Source organism: Streptopelia decaocto, assembly GCF_964273445.1.
Source record: "Streptopelia decaocto genome assembly, chromosome: Z".
In the NCBI taxonomy this organism is placed as follows: domain Eukaryota; kingdom Metazoa; phylum Chordata; class Aves; order Columbiformes; family Columbidae; genus Streptopelia; species Streptopelia decaocto.
The window spans coordinates 73,856,949-73,872,810 of record NC_138657.1 but is presented as its reverse complement, the minus strand read 5'-3'; the positions used below and the strand labels follow the sequence as shown (position 1 = coordinate 73,872,810).

Genomic DNA, 15,862 nt, shown 5'->3' with positions numbered 1-15,862 from the left:
TCAGCAGTGACCCAGCATGTGATCACCCACAGGCCCCCTCCTCACGCCTCATCTGCCACAGACAGAAAACGCTCTTGCCAAAGCGCAGGAGCAGGGAAGGACTTACTGAAAAGCAGGAAAATAAGCGCCGTCTGATCGCTAGCGTAACTGCAACCGAGGGTTTGCACACACTGAAATCTCCTTCATTAACTCTGCAAAAAAGCATCCTAGTTTCCTGTGTTTTTGACTGCCACAAATATCATACTAAGTGCTCAGGTTAACAGAGAATGCTTTAAGCCATTTTCCAGCACGGATTTCAGCTGCCATAAAACATTCACTTCCTATCTTGCTCTAACAGTTCTCCATAACAATACTGCTAAAATTACATGGGAATCCAAGCTGAGGGAAAAAAAACAAGATTGTAATCAGAATAGCAAGCCCTGCTAGAGCTAACAACTGCTGGTTACTACTGCTAGAAGATAACCGCGAGGCAGGCACAGAGCACCACTGTGCACTCAGCAAGCACATATGGCAATATGCTTTTGTGGTCAGCCTGTCTTTCCATCTCTGCGATCATCACTGCATATTTTCCTCCCTTTCTCTGTTGCCTGTATGCCGAACTGTAAGCTTTACAGGACAGGAAATGTATTTTATTTACATGTGCAGCATCTGCCTAAATGACCCCAAGACTGACGACTGTGGTCTCTCAATTTCCCAGCACCTCTGCAGTGACACAAATAAACCAGAACATCTCTGAATTTTGTTTCTAGTTTACTACAGCATTTCACAAACCCTGGCAGTTCTCTCAGTAGGTTGTACGTATTTCCAGGCTCAGGATCCTGTTGCCCAGAATGTCACCATGCCCGGCAGCAAGAACATCACCAGGTCCTTTGCCAAAGTGCGAGATGTCACTGCCTGGTTGCCTAGTACAGACCCGATACGGTGGTGCAAGCATCAAGCTGTGATTCTGAAAAAAATCACAGTGTGGGCCAGAAGTCTCCATCTTCCTTTAATATTCATGCTATACCTGAAAGAATGGACCTTGAGCTTCTAAGCACTATGACAACACAAACAACTACAATAACTTTTTACAACCTGCCATTTCTGCTTGCAGACATTGTATGGCCTACAAAAGGTTATGCATATAAAATTTTTAGGTTACAGTTATTATCTTCTTAGAAAGAGCATTTTAAGAGTGTTTGAGGAATGAAGGGACTTCTTTTTATTAATATTTCAGTAAAACTATCAGTGCGGAGTAGTTGCTTCTGATGTAGGAAAAACTCATTTCAATCCAGCATGACCACATCCTCAAATAACAACATGTCTCCAGAATCTTAAAGACATAAAAATGGGCGATGCTCTAACTCTAACCCAACCTTCACTACTCCAGCATAGATCTTCCACTGCCTAAACAAGCTCTCTAATTACAGCTATGTTGAAATCTCCGCCTGTCAGATATTAAATCTTTATAACCCAAATACTGATAAAGTGTATTTTAAAATGTTCTCAACAATTACTGCCACTATGATGGAACTGTCACTGACCTGAGCTGCAAACTTTCTACTGTTCTTCCAATCATTTTACGCCCTACCCACATCTCCTCTACAGCCTACCACAAAAGCACAAAAGCCTTTTTTTTTGCGTATTAAATGCTCTTGTCTTCAATGGGCAGCTAAAGTTGGCAAACTCAGGACACTCACTGTGTAGGAAAGGCATGCGCTCATCAGTTTCTTCCAAATTTGAGAGAAATATCAACTCTGGATCTCCACAAAGCCCTGTTACCAAACATTACATGCACTTATAGATAATCTTCACAATGCTTATAAGAAAATATTACCCTCTCATGAAACAATAACCTGGATGAATTCTTCTTCTCCCGGGAGTTCCTACTGAGATAGTATTATCATAGTCCATAAATATCATCAACAGAGCATGGCTACATCACCTCCCTGTTCCTCTGCTTGAACACATCGCCTGTTTGTACCCTTTGTCTTTTTCTCATTCTGGTCTTATATTCCCATTTCCCTCATTTACTGTTAATCTCCAGATAATGACTTCTGTAACAAACAAGTTACAATGAGTGCTCTAGGTAAACATTATGTAAATGTCAGAGGTCTTCTGCTTATCTTCAATCATTCTTTATCTATATTGGCTTATCAAGTAAATGATTCACTGACTACTATTAGCCCTCTCCTCACTTATTTTTTAAAGCTTGTTTTAGGACATAAGTTAATAAAAAAAGTGAGGCTTAAGCTCATCAGGTCTCACTAATATAATGAGTATTTAGCAAGTCAGTCAAGATTATTCCATGCACTCTTCTTTAAGGGAGACAAACCTTTCAGCCGGCATGCTTCAGGATTACTTCCCCAAGTACTCACTGGTCATTAGCTCACCACCCAGCCAGCACCACTAACTGGTGCTAACACCTAAATTTCCATGAACGGGCACAATTCAGGCACATTATTGCACCATCAATTTGCTGAGATGTGAAAACTCGGGTTCTCACCTAGAGGTTCTTGGGCTTATTTCTGACCAAAAGGAAAAGCAGCATTCAAAAGCAGCAGTCTGAGGAGACTAATGACCCCGCTGGCATTTAAATGGTTTGCCACTTTGCATGAGAGCTTCTTATGGTTATTTTATATCTCGTAAGTAGAAAAAAAGAATTAACAGACTTGATTCACCTCTCTTACTCCAGCACAACTGTGCTTATTTCAATTGAGGACTTTGGTGCAGGGGGGTAATGCCATTATGGATCATGACAGTGCTTTGTGCTTGTGGTTTTCATGCACAGAACTTGAAAAGCTTTATAAGCATTGGTGGGAAGCACTGTTAACCTCACTGCACAAACCGCGAGCTTAGGCACAGAAAGCTGAAGTAGTTATCCAGAGGTCACAGAGAAACCCAGTAGTAGATGTGGGATAAGAAGCCACTTACGTTCACTCCCAAATTCTCTAATGGAGCATTCTTCCCTTACTGCAATGAAGTTTTAAGTGTAAATCAATAATGGAGGTCACTGAAAACTTTCTGCATGCAGACTGCTGTGAAGTCACCCTCTAGGAAAGCAAAAATGAAGGTGCTTAATGAATTTTTCAGTGGTCCTTACGTAAGGACAGAACATTCCAGGAGGAGGTGAGAGGAGAGGACGCTTGCTCAGGAAGCCCTGTAACCGGGCTGCAGTGACAAATCATTACTCCCAGAACACTGCTCAAGGAAACGTAATGCTGCCATTTTCCAAATGCTGGGTTATAAAACCTTTCACACATACAATATTTAAAACTGTGAATTACCTTCGAGAATGTATCCAAACATCTAACAGTATCGAGTCATGCTAACGGTTATCTGTTTATAGGTCAGAAGGGCAATAAATTATTGCAATGGAAAGTAGTAAAGCCTGCATTGTATCTAGTTGTGCTGTTTAACAGGTGATAGTGAAAAGTAGGTGATGCATGGAAACTTCAAGTTTTTATAACTCCTGCCTCAATCTGTATTCACTTATATAAAGATGTCACATTTTAAAACATTTAAAAGTCAAATTGTCTGGAGAACAGATTCATATAAAATTTATTTTCAGAAACCGATATTTAGCCTACTGCTATCAGAGTTGATTGCTCTTATGTATAAGCTTTATTCAAGTTTCTACAGGTTTGAAAATACAAAGGCTGACATTTCAGATCCCATACTCAAGTGTGTCATTAACCAGAAATTGAAATGGGAACATTTTCACTTTCTCAGAAATACTCAGTTTGTTAGGGTGATAACCACGCTAACTGCTTTTGAGTTTTTGTGAAGCTACTAAATGTGACTCTACTTCAACACAGACAGGAAGGGGGAGTCACAATGCCGAAAGAAAAACCCTGAATTGGTGCCTTACCCAGCACAATATGCCCTGAGAATTGAATAGTTTCAAAGCTCTGCCAAAATAGCTATTTGTAAGTGGCTAATGGCAAAAATGTTTTATTCTGTTTATGTCAAAGACATGTTTGTCAGGCACTGGACAGCCAGACAAATCAGGGTCTAATTAGTTCAGTCAATTCCCTCAGTTTTATCCTTTCAGTCTACATTGAGTTATTAAAGCATCAGAAATAAAATGCTACTGAGACAGCAATAAGGGAAATAAAATGTCAGAACTCTATTAACAATGGCATTTTCAGGAAGTAGTGTAAATAGAAAATCAAATTTATGCAAGAAACATATATTAGTAAGTAATGACCAATATAATCATCCTACATTTATCTTTAAAGCAGCTTTCATCTCCAACTGATTTAAAAAAAATGCTTCAACACATCGATATTGTGACTTCTTTGGAACAGCGACCATCATTCAGATTCAGATGCCTACCAAGTAAAAGAGGATATTGCTCCCCAACCCAAAAACTACAGTTGTACAAATAACAGTATGTGAGTAATAATTTATTCCACCCTTGACATTTAGCCAGCTCAGAGAGAATGTGTGACAGTTAAGCAGAGCCAAGATAAAAAGAACCAGAAAATGCCACATTCAACTGAAATGACAGGAAATATTTAGGTAGACAAAATGTAATAAATTTGGCAGACTTGTGAGAGTTTAATTGCCCCTTTGTGAAAAGGGATAAATATATGTAAAAACCATAACTGTGAGGACCAGTTTCTGGGAGGAACGGCTTTCTGTTAGGGGTGTCTAAATCTTCATTACCTGAATGTCACCGTCGCAGAAAGGAAATTGTCTCGTCCCACAGCGGTGATGGTTGTGCTGGTGGCGGCACCTCCCAGCTCTGTGCAGGCACCAACAGGACAGCAGCCTCTGGCCCCATGTTCCAACAACTTTGTCTTATACTGGCTCACATTTGCTAGCACAGACAGTGAGATGTTTCCTGCTCCAGACAGCATCAGCCACCCAAAAAACTGAACCTCATTTGCTCCCAGAACACAGTAGGATACAAGCTTTTTCTGACCCTACTACTGCAGAACAGCTTATCTACCATGGTGGTTGAGAAGTCCCACTTCAGCTCACACTCAAGTGCCTCAAGTCACCCTGTCCATTGACCCGTGATACAGAAAGATTCCTTCACTAATACAGAGGAAAGAAAAAATTGGTGATTTTGCCAGCACCTTCACTGGATAAGGATAAATTTTTCCTGGGCTTTTGTTTGTTTAAAAAAACAATAGTCTCCCCATTTTACAGTCTTCCTGATGCTTCAAAACATATCCTTAAACTCTGTCTTACTAGTTTATTATAACAGAAGTAGTCGTATCTTATTTCAATCTATTAACTTTCTACTATTAGGAAAAAGTTAAAAGGGCATAATGAACATTCCCATTTTCGCCAGGTCCATTTGGCAGTCTGCCACCTGGAATATACTCCAATACAGAAGTTTAGACTCATGAGTCCAAAAGGTTAAAGATAAATTAAAAAGAATACTAATACAATACTTACTAATTTTAACACAAGGGATTAGTTCAACATGTAAACAGCTTTAATGATATGTCTGAAAATCAACAAGCCACACCAAGAAAAACACGTCCTTACTTATTTAAGATTGTATACTTTGTGTTCAGTGTTGATCATCTTAGTGATAATGTCATCTAATAATGCAGGAAAAGTAAAAGGAGTATCTTGATATTTCATAAAATGATGACTTTCAGAACCCAAGAGTGACTGAGGCTCCAATCACACACAATATTAGGAAGATGGAATCAGGGAGTAACTTTCTAATATGCTGGTGTTCACTGAGTTACTGAGCCTCACTGACAAAGCACTGAACAAAAAATACAAGTTTTGAAATATTTGGTTTAACGAAAATCAGTAGTCGTCTCTCCCTATATGTAGCTATAAATATATGTAGCTATAAATAAGTGTATTGTTACGATAACAGTACTTTGGGTAAACCACCATAATAGAATTAATAGTTAAAGAGACAGATAATAAGAATGCATAAGTGTGTGTCTAGCTAATAGAGGACTCAAGTGTTTTCTTCTCATGTTTTACTTACAGAAGTGCAGAGTCTTCATGTCAGATTATGTGATCCTTTTTACCTCTACTGAATAAACATACCCGTGAAAAGAATCACACAGCATTAGCGGAGTTTTCCCCATATTGAGCACTTGTTTTTTCTAACCCAGCACAGGAAAAAAGACCATGTTTTTACAAGAGTTAATATATGTACAGAGATATTCCAGACCAAATGGAGAGTGTTGGTCTCTTCTCCCAAGTAACAAGCAACAGGATGAGAGGAAATGGCCTCAAGTCGCACCAGGGGAGGTGCAGAATGGATATTAGGAAAAGTTTCTTCCCAGAAAGGGTTGTCAGGCATTGGAACAGGCTGCCCAGGGAAGTGGTCGAGTCACCATCCCTGGAGGTGTTTAAAAGATACCTAGATGAGGTTCTTAGGGACATGGTTTAGTGCCAGAGTTAGGTTGTGTTTGGACTCAATGATCTTGAGGGTCTCTTCCAACTAAAACGATTCTATGATTCTAACTGAGCTCTTCTTATAGTATCTTAAACTCATAACTAGACCAACAATTCATCTTTGAATTTACACAGCATTTTAAATTCACTGAGTTTACATGCTCTACCAAACCGGGGGCATCACCTTCTATTTAAAGAGCAAGAAACTAAGTCAGAAAGTAATTAAATAACCGGATTGCAAGACAGTAACCAGACTCAGATCCCAATGCATCCGCTTGCCAGCCCTCACTTACCTGGTAGACCACAGCAGCAGTCACAGTAGCACGCTTGTATTCTGAATTCTCACGGTCAGCACAAGTAATGAAAAATATTAATCAAAACCTCACCTGTCCCTTTAATGACATTCCCATAAATAAAATGAAAAACAAAGGCCTAAATATTTAAAGACCTTTCTGCATGTGTGTCTGAACTCTTATTTCCTCAAGTATAAAGGACTTCCTCCAGACATACCACTGGCTTTAATTTTACCTTAAGCTTCAGAATCTATACAAAGGACCTAAGATAATGTTTCAAAAGGCTTACATCTGTTGATTAATCCGAATGTTGACGTTAAAAATAAATAAACTGGAAAAAAGTGTCAAACTGACAGTTATTTCTGTGTTAAGATTTAGAAAAAGTAGAAAACATTACAGTTTCACAAACAGAGACAGGATTATATTCAAAGCTTGCTTACAAGTATATAAATTCAAGTGTGAATGCTGAACTTGCACTGGTGTTTCAGCCATAGGTTTGTGTGTTCACTGGGTACTACGTATTGGTTTGAAAAACAAGAGGTTGCTTACAAGTCAGTTTGTCTATACATTCATGTGATGGTTGCTCCCAGGCACACAGAACAGGAGGATTTTGGCATTAGCAGCGCTGGTCAGCAGCAAGTCCTTCCCACACACATGGACATGCATGCTGCTACCTGAACAATATCGTGCATCGCAGGTCCTCTGTTCTTCTCAACATTAAAACCTCTAGGGACTCCAAGGCAGTGTAGTCACACTCAATGCAAAAGTTAACAGATCAAAATAACAGGTCTGTCTCCTTCAAACCCATGCCTAAATGTACATACCACAAGGGATACTCCAAAACCACAAATCACCAGAAGTCCCACAGTGCTTAAGTGAATGAGCACTGAAGGACGAGTATCCGAAAGGAAGAGTTGTGCCAAGAAGCTGCCTTAGCAGTGGAGTGTTGTGCGTTATGTGACGAATGGATGGATCTCAGGAAAATAAGTGGTCTCCGCAGCTGTCACTTGAAATCCAGAAGAGCAACCTCAGTTGCTCACAGGCCGTTCTACCTTGGCAGTCTTATGAGCTCATTTAATGAGAAAAGTTCTCTATTAAAATTCTCATTCTCTGTAACCATGAACATAAATGGTTCCTAGCTCAAATGACATTCTCAATATGACTGCGGGCAAAAGTTTTTCTGCTGAGGTTGAAAAGTGACATTAGCCTGCAAGAGTGGGTCCTTGACCCAGCCATAGAAGGCATCAAGGTCCTTATTTGTGAAAGGTCCTCTGCCTGGAGTTTTAGAGCAGAGACATTCATCAGACGCACTGTAAACTGACAGTCTTCAACTCAGGTACTGATGTTCATTATTCTCTTAGAGACTAAGAGAAGTGTTTTAAATTATACACCAGAAAACAGAAGACATCCTGAAAATTTGTTTGGTGGTATTGCTGCTGCTGCTTACAGAGAAGAGAACAGATGGGGAAAGATGTAACATGGAATCAAACCTGCCTATTACAGATTGACTATAAAGCACTTTATGGCAAGGCAGAGACCAACCTCAGGTAACCCAGACCTCCGAGACAGGTCAGAGGACACCATTTGCTTTCCCTACTCCGAATTTTACTGTAGTTAGTTTCCACCACTTTGCTTTCAGACTGACAGTTTTCTTGCATAGACAAGAGAAGCTCATGTATCCCTGTTTGTGTTGACGGCACTATGAATCATCACTAGCACATGACGGCCCTGCATGTCTGCACGGTCTGTTTCTACCCACATTGCAAGCTCTAAAATTATAAGAGCGAATTTCCAAAATGAAGAGAAATGTGTATTGTTATACATCTGAAAGTGGGACATTTCAGACATTTTCTAGCATTTCCCATAAATAGATGGCAACACAAAATTGTTATGCAGTGATATTTAATGCATAAACAGGATCAGAGGCAGGTAACCAGGCTGTTCTAAACCATAATCACATGCAACGTGTATCCAGTCTTGCAATAAACACCATGGATGCATAGTCCGTGGTGATGCCACCTCACCAGATATATTCTGCTTATACAGGGAAGAGTCCAGCTGCCTCAAGAACTTTACAAATTTGCCCTATGGTGGTTAAAATCCCCAGAGGAGAGTCCTTATAAACTTCAAATGGCAAACTGTGCATCAGGAAAGATTCAAGTTTGAACTTTTTACAGCTCAAAATGAAAAACTCAAGCTAAATCTTAGGGTATTCAGAACTAACTCGAAGAGATATTTCTGCAGGCAATCATCCTGGTACAGACAGATAACGAATTCCCACCTTCTTAGCTGAAAGAAAATTACAGCCCTGGCTCTCCTGAAAAGTCTTTCCTCCATACAAAGACCAACCTATACTGCCCTGAACTGATAATCACATGTCTTTCATTAAATAAAGACACTTCTAATTAAACAACCTGAGCAACACACAAAGGGGTGTGCTTTGCAGGCAAGAGATGGTAAGCAATTTATTAATATCTTTCAATGTAATAATCACTAATATGCTAGCTGGAATTTAAACTGATGAACAGAAGTATGTCTCTTATGAAGTCCCAGATTAGTCTACAGATTCTGTTTGTTTCAATAGCAAGAAATAGCAACTTCAATCGCTTCCATTTTAAGAAAGGGTCCAGTTGTTGGACTATCGCTACTGGCTCAGAAGATTTTTTGCCTTTTACTGAAACAGATTCTCACATGATCAACTCTTTCTCGAATACGGCTGGTGAAGAGATAATACAGAATAAAGTCACAGAAGAATTCACATTGGAAGAGAACTCTGCTAGTCATCTGGTCCAACCCTCACCAAAACAAGGCCACCTTCAAGGTTATGTTAGGTTGCTTATTCGGTCTGGAAGTCAACAGCACTGGTTTTCAAGAGGAACTTCAGGAATGTAATCTTGGTCACAGCATAAAGGACCTGTAACACTTAGAGGAACCCAACAGGTCTCTTAACGAGAACTAGTCAATCACAGTGGTTGGAAATACATATGAAGTTGATTTTCAAGAGTCTCAGCTTTTGAAAAAGGCCACAGACAGCAAAACCAAAGGGTATATGCATAGGTCAAATGGGCTATACAGCCCAAAGTGCCAGCGTATGGGTGGGGAGCTGGGATGTTTGCCCTCCTTATGGCTGTCAGGTATACAGGTAACTCCACGAAGTGAAGAGTAAAATAGAAGTTTTCTTCCTTGAGGCCTGTAGTGTAATATAAAATATTTGACTGTAATGGTCATATGAAGCTCTGCATTCACTGAAGAAGTGTTACTCTCACTTCGAAGGCAGATTGAGAAGATGCTGGTATGGTCACAATGCTTTCTCCCAAGAGCCAGTACGAGGGCCATACTGAAGAAATTGCAGTGTCTGATCTAAGAGTTGTAAAGTGCTTCTCAAGGACAGGCAGTCCTGCTACTAATTTATCATGTTCTCAAAATCCAGAAATATCATTTCACAACAGTAATAATCTAATCAGAAGTCTACAAGGCCAAAAGAATGTTTCACTGGAATGAAAGGCATCATCTTCTTTTCAGATTTATCCACCAGCAGAGAAGTACATACCAGAGATGAGTGTCCACCTAAGGAAAAGACTCCTACAGGAGGGACAGTTTTTAAAGTCAAGTGGATGAAACGTAAAGAAGCATCTTTAATAAATAAATAAATAAAACAAAACTACGAAAATAAAAAGACCCTAAAAAGTGTAGAGACAAGGCTGATTAAAGACAATAGAACAAAGAGACGGTGAGCTGGCACAGATCTCAGTTACGCAATGAAATGCTCAGACCTCGCTTAAGCAGTGAGCTGAGAGGGAAGTGCTTATCACCACGAAGACAGCATCACTCACAGCATGCAGGCAGACAGGGCTTTCATGTGAGCCAAACGGTTCCACTATGGCACACATTTCCAGGGGACTGAGTGCAGGTGGAGTTCTGTTGTGAATGTTAGCAATATGCAGATATTTCAATACTGATGTTTCCTTGTCGTTTAAATATTTATGTCCATCTGCACTGCTGTTTGCTGTTAGCATTTTTTAGAAAAGACAGGTAAATTAACTATGACTTAGTAACCTAGAGGTGAAAGGAAAAAAACATGATTTTTCTTCATCCTATTACTACTCCAGACCATGCTAATTTTGAAATACAATCACTATTCACTTTGAACACACATGAAGAAGCATCCAAAACCTGACATTCTCAGTAGAAAATAGAAAGAATGAGAACAAAAATATCATCTCCCTTTTACAGATAAGAGAGGCACAGAGAGAGATCAGAGGATTTGCCACAAGTAACACAGGTAAGGCAAGGCTATTCCCGATATTTACTCATGCTAAAACTCTGTCTCTGTCTGGCCTCGTAAAATGATTTCAATACCCTTGGGTTCACAGTCAAATTAGTTCTTTATTTATTATCCCAGTTCTCAAGTATCTTTCAGATGGGCTCATCCATTGTTCCTGTACAGCTGAGTAAACAGACAAAGTCAATTCTATCATGCAGATTTACCTTATAGCATTCAAAACCCTTTGCATATGTGGGATTTTTTTTCTTCTTTAAGCAACTTAAGAATATGTTTAAAGGTAACTTGTATTTTATAAAAGAGGAATGGGGAAGTTTGGGGACAATAAGAAGAGAAGGGCTTCTAAAGAGTGACTTGTTTCTGTATCTTTTTCAAAGGAAAAAATAATCAATCAAATAACTAATGTCTGAAGCTTTAGTATATGTAATCACCCTTATTAAGGCAAAAAATGGCAGTGATATGGACAAGAATTTTAGTCACTGACATGAAAAGAATGCAAGGCTTTCTAGTCCTTGAAAGAAAAGGCTTCCCTCGGACTTCACTGTGAAATGACACCACAACTGTATGAATAATTTTTTAAGACGAACAAGCCATTCAAGACAAATAGTATAATTTTTAAAAAAAGTAAAAAAAATTAACCTCCCCCCAAAATTTAAACTTCTTAAGATTTTACAATCTTCCCAAAGCAGACCATGTATTTCAGTATGCTTGCACAGTGCTTAGTACACAACAGTGTCTCGTTCCTGATGAGAACCTATGGCATTACTGAAATATTAATGCCAAACAGGAGGCAGACGATGTAATACAAAAGAAGAGGGGAGAACAGATATCCAGTTGAAAATAAATTCTTGGTACTTCTTTCTGTCTACAATCGCACCCCATATCCGTGCTGTTTCTACAAAGCGGGGAAGAAAAGAAGCTTAAAACACAAACACAACGAGAATCTATGTAAATCAAGGGAATTAGCAGATGTGTTGGTAATCTTCCACAAATAAGAAACAGAAGCTGCCAGCTGTACTTGTAAATTCAAAGATTAACATTAACAGGTGATGCTGAGACTACAGGTATTATCTTTGTTTTGGGTGAAGTATCTCAAGAATCCCAGTCCTGCAGAAACTCAGCTGCCTGTCCAACTTCTTAAGTCCTACCCTACACTGCAGAACATCAACAGATTCATCAGCCAGAGACTTGCCAAAGTAAACTGGACTCTTGCCACTGTTTGAGATGGCAGTGAAGCAGCAACTATATAACTAGGTCAGACCTAATTACCTAGAACAAGGGCAATTTTCTTTACATCTCTGTGTAAAGCTTCTGAAAATGGCAAAGACTGAACACTTGGGAGCTGCAGAAAGAACATCCAAAAATCATTTTTGATAGAAAATGTGTAACTACATTTTAATATGGATGGTATTTTCTATTAAAATCAGGGCAGAAGCCTATTGTTCAGTAGAGCACTGACTTTACACAAGAGCTATCTCTTTGAATCTGTCTGAGTCAACTTCAGTGACCACTTTAATATTCACTTTACAATTAATGCTTCTTTTTATGGGTTGGTAGAAGGTAAACCAATTTCAGTTCAGCTTCTAGGTATTGAATTTATTATAAAAAGTTATGTACTTAAAACTCCCATAATGAAACCAGAGGCATCATGAGATATTAACCTAGAGTTAATGCTGAGAAGGCCAGTTTGAATAATTCAATTCATGTCACCTTAAGTATCTTTTCAAATGGAATTAACTTTATCTCGCAAAAAAGGGAAGCTCCATGTTCCAGTTACTGATTATTGACTCCATGAGAGTTCTGCCTTAAATCATCTCACCACCATCTTCCCAGCAATTTTATTTCACTACTACCAGAACGCTTCTCTAAATTTTGAGGGCTGACATCCGTTACCAAGAAGCAATAGTAGGTAAGAGAAAAAAAGTGATTTCCGAATTATTGCTACCATTAGGTGATGCTAAAACAGACAAAAATAAAAGTTAATACCAAAGTAGCTGCATTTGTTCAACATAGCTACAAGCCAGGGTTGCATTTCAGCCACATGCACACAGCTACTGCAGCTGTTTGTCTCCCATAGAACTCCGCCTCTTCATGCAATAATGCCAGAGACAGTTTGGTAAAGCTGGTATTCTGTTGACCTGTTAATTGTCTCATTCTAACACAAAGCCCAGCATTTAAACACTGAAAGGAGATGCTTTCAAATACCTATCTAAGCCCAGGGGAAAGTGACAGCTCATGGTCAGCATTTTGTACAGTAAGAATGAGGGAGCCAGACAGGCAAAAAACAGGTGATGCTAAGATGTAAGTGTAGCATTAGAAATGAATCAAAACAAACAAGTAGGAAAAGAGGGGAAACTGAACAGAAACAAGAACGAACAGCTCGTAACAGGGAGAACAAAGAAGTGCTTCTGTACAGAGTACAACGGTGCAGTCCCATGTTTCTGCAAGACGCAGGAAAATCAGAACAGCATCTTACATGGAACCACATCAGCAGTCACCCAAAACACAAAATGCTGATTACCTCTCCCAGACAGTTCAAAGAACTGAAAACTAGGTAGCAAGCTAGTACCTATCGATTTTAAGCCAGACATATCCAGGATTTCCTTAGCCCAGTCAAAAACAAACAATAGGGCAAAGATTCCCAATGGATCAGGATTCAAACAAAACTCAGGAAGACTTATTTTAGCCTAATATTTAAACAAGATGACATTTTTCAAAGTCCAGCTTAAAACAAAAAGAGGGAAAGCATAAGAGCTTCAGCAGGGCAGAGACAGCCGGCGTGGGCAGCAGTCGGAGCAAGAGGAAAGCTTTTTGGGCCTGTCTGCCTCCCAGTTTTTACCTCCCAAAATCCGTCCCTGCTGTGGTCCCCTGTGGCATTCCCTGTCGAGGCAGACAGCAGAATGCCAGCCCTGTGCTGGCCTGAACTACTGTGCTAAGAAAATGCTCATACAGAACAAAAAAAGAGACTTATCGTGACCCGATCGTGACCAATCACAACCCTACGGGCTGGCAGTTCAGGTATTGAGAGACAAAAAGACAGCAACAACAACAACAAAGGGTGTGTGAAAATTAACACGATAGTCCAACAAGAAGCAACCCTGTGACTTTTCTTCAGCTTCGACAGATATCACATGAAGGAGTGTGTTAGGGAAAGAACCGACGCAATGAGGCAGTGCTAAAAATCTCTGCAGCTTCTGAGCCGTGAGGTGAAACGTATCATGAAGAGCTTGTTTGGAAAAAAAGTAACAATTTATGAAGCCAAATGCATTCAAGATATAAACAGCTCTATGCCTAGCAGGACTGCATAGGAAGAGAAAATTGAAGAGGAAGGCTACAAATATTAGAAATATTTTGCAAGCTATAAGAAAAAACAGTTGAAACATGCTTTGACAGGTTTTATCTATGCCTACGAAGCTTTGCACAGGGCAAGAGGGCTTGGGTAATTTCAGACCTGCTAGGCTGGAGCTGTAGACTAGGTAACCATAAATGAAATGTCAAGGCAAACCTCAATATAATACCTGAATTTGCATTTGTGGACAAAAGCACCTCTAAGTATAGAGAATAGAAATTAGATCAAAGATAACCTAGATAGGACTTTGCACATGAAATCAGAAAACAAGTTCAGAGAAGTCTGTGTTTATACACCGACAGAGTGATAAGGAAGACAGAAGAACAAGAGATGGACATGGATTGCTGTACCATCAGATGCTGATTTGAGTTAACAGGCTGAAGATTTCCTATTATCTGCTTCTATACTTTATATGTGATTACAGTGGATACCTTTATACTAGGTGCTAACCTAGCACAAGGTATGTGTATCTTACATTGAAAGGCTAAATGTAAAAGGTTAAACACAGCAAAAACTGAGAGAAGAATTGGCATCATCCCAAACACAGCTACCATGGTGCTGTGGGACTGTCCACCACAGACATCTCCAGCAAGTTGCATATCACCGCCAAGAACACAGGCATCATCCATTTTCAGAGAAAAAGGATCTTGTTTTGAAGTCAATGCTATCACAAAATGGATGGCAGATAAAAATACAAAAGAATGGAAATTAAATGTTTTTAAAGGCTAAAAGCCTGACAAATGGCTCAATGTTCGACAACGTATTTCACAAAAGAAAAACATCAGGAGGATAAAAAATGATACCTGATGCCGATGAAGTCAGAGGAATATTGCTACCTGCCTCCTGAACAGAATTAAAAATGCATCCCTTCCTTTACAGGCTCCTGAGAAGCAGGATCTGTCTGTCCAATTCTGTTAGTAGGGAACCACAGAGAACCCAGAATCAGGCCACCTTCTGGATACTCTGTGCTGATTACTTTACCTCCAGCCTTATTATAAGGCTTTAAGAGTCTTCCCGCAAAAGAAAGGATCGAGGCACCAACATATACAAAATAGGCATAGTCTGAAGCACCATAGAGTCTGGAAATCTGCACGTGGAAGCTACTGAAAGAGAACAGCAGGTAAGAACATCAGGTAGAGCACTTGCTTAAGTAGCCTTCATTTCCAGGGTATAATCTGCTATCAGCAGGGATGCAAATCAAGTACCTAGCTATCAGAAAAAAAATCGTCTGCAACCACGTTTTCAAGTCTTTGGGTGCATGCATCTGAGAAACATTTTACCACTTAATTTAACACATTGTATCGCTAGTCAACATTTTCTGGTTTTAAACTGCATATGTAATTATAGGTCTTCTATAAACAGCTCCAATCAGATGGGCTGCCTTACAGACTTGAGAAAGCACTTATTGACCAAATACATCATCTGTAACGTCCTTTTCAATCATCAAAAGCCACAGTGAAAATTTGAAAGGTTGTATCTATAGTGACTGCAATTATTTTGCTGTTTAAGAAACAGGACAGAAAATGGAAGAGCATCTTAACTTTTTCCTTAGCAAAGGCATGGGTTCCTATGATT

The 15,862-nt window shown here is 39.5% G+C and overlaps 1 protein-coding gene across 1 annotated transcript in view; it reads right to left on the bottom strand.

The window, feature by feature from the left end:
• Window positions 1-15,862, bottom strand: part of KIAA1328 — a 178,511-nt gene that overhangs the window by 91,462 nt on the left and 71,187 nt on the right. The window lies entirely within an intron of this gene.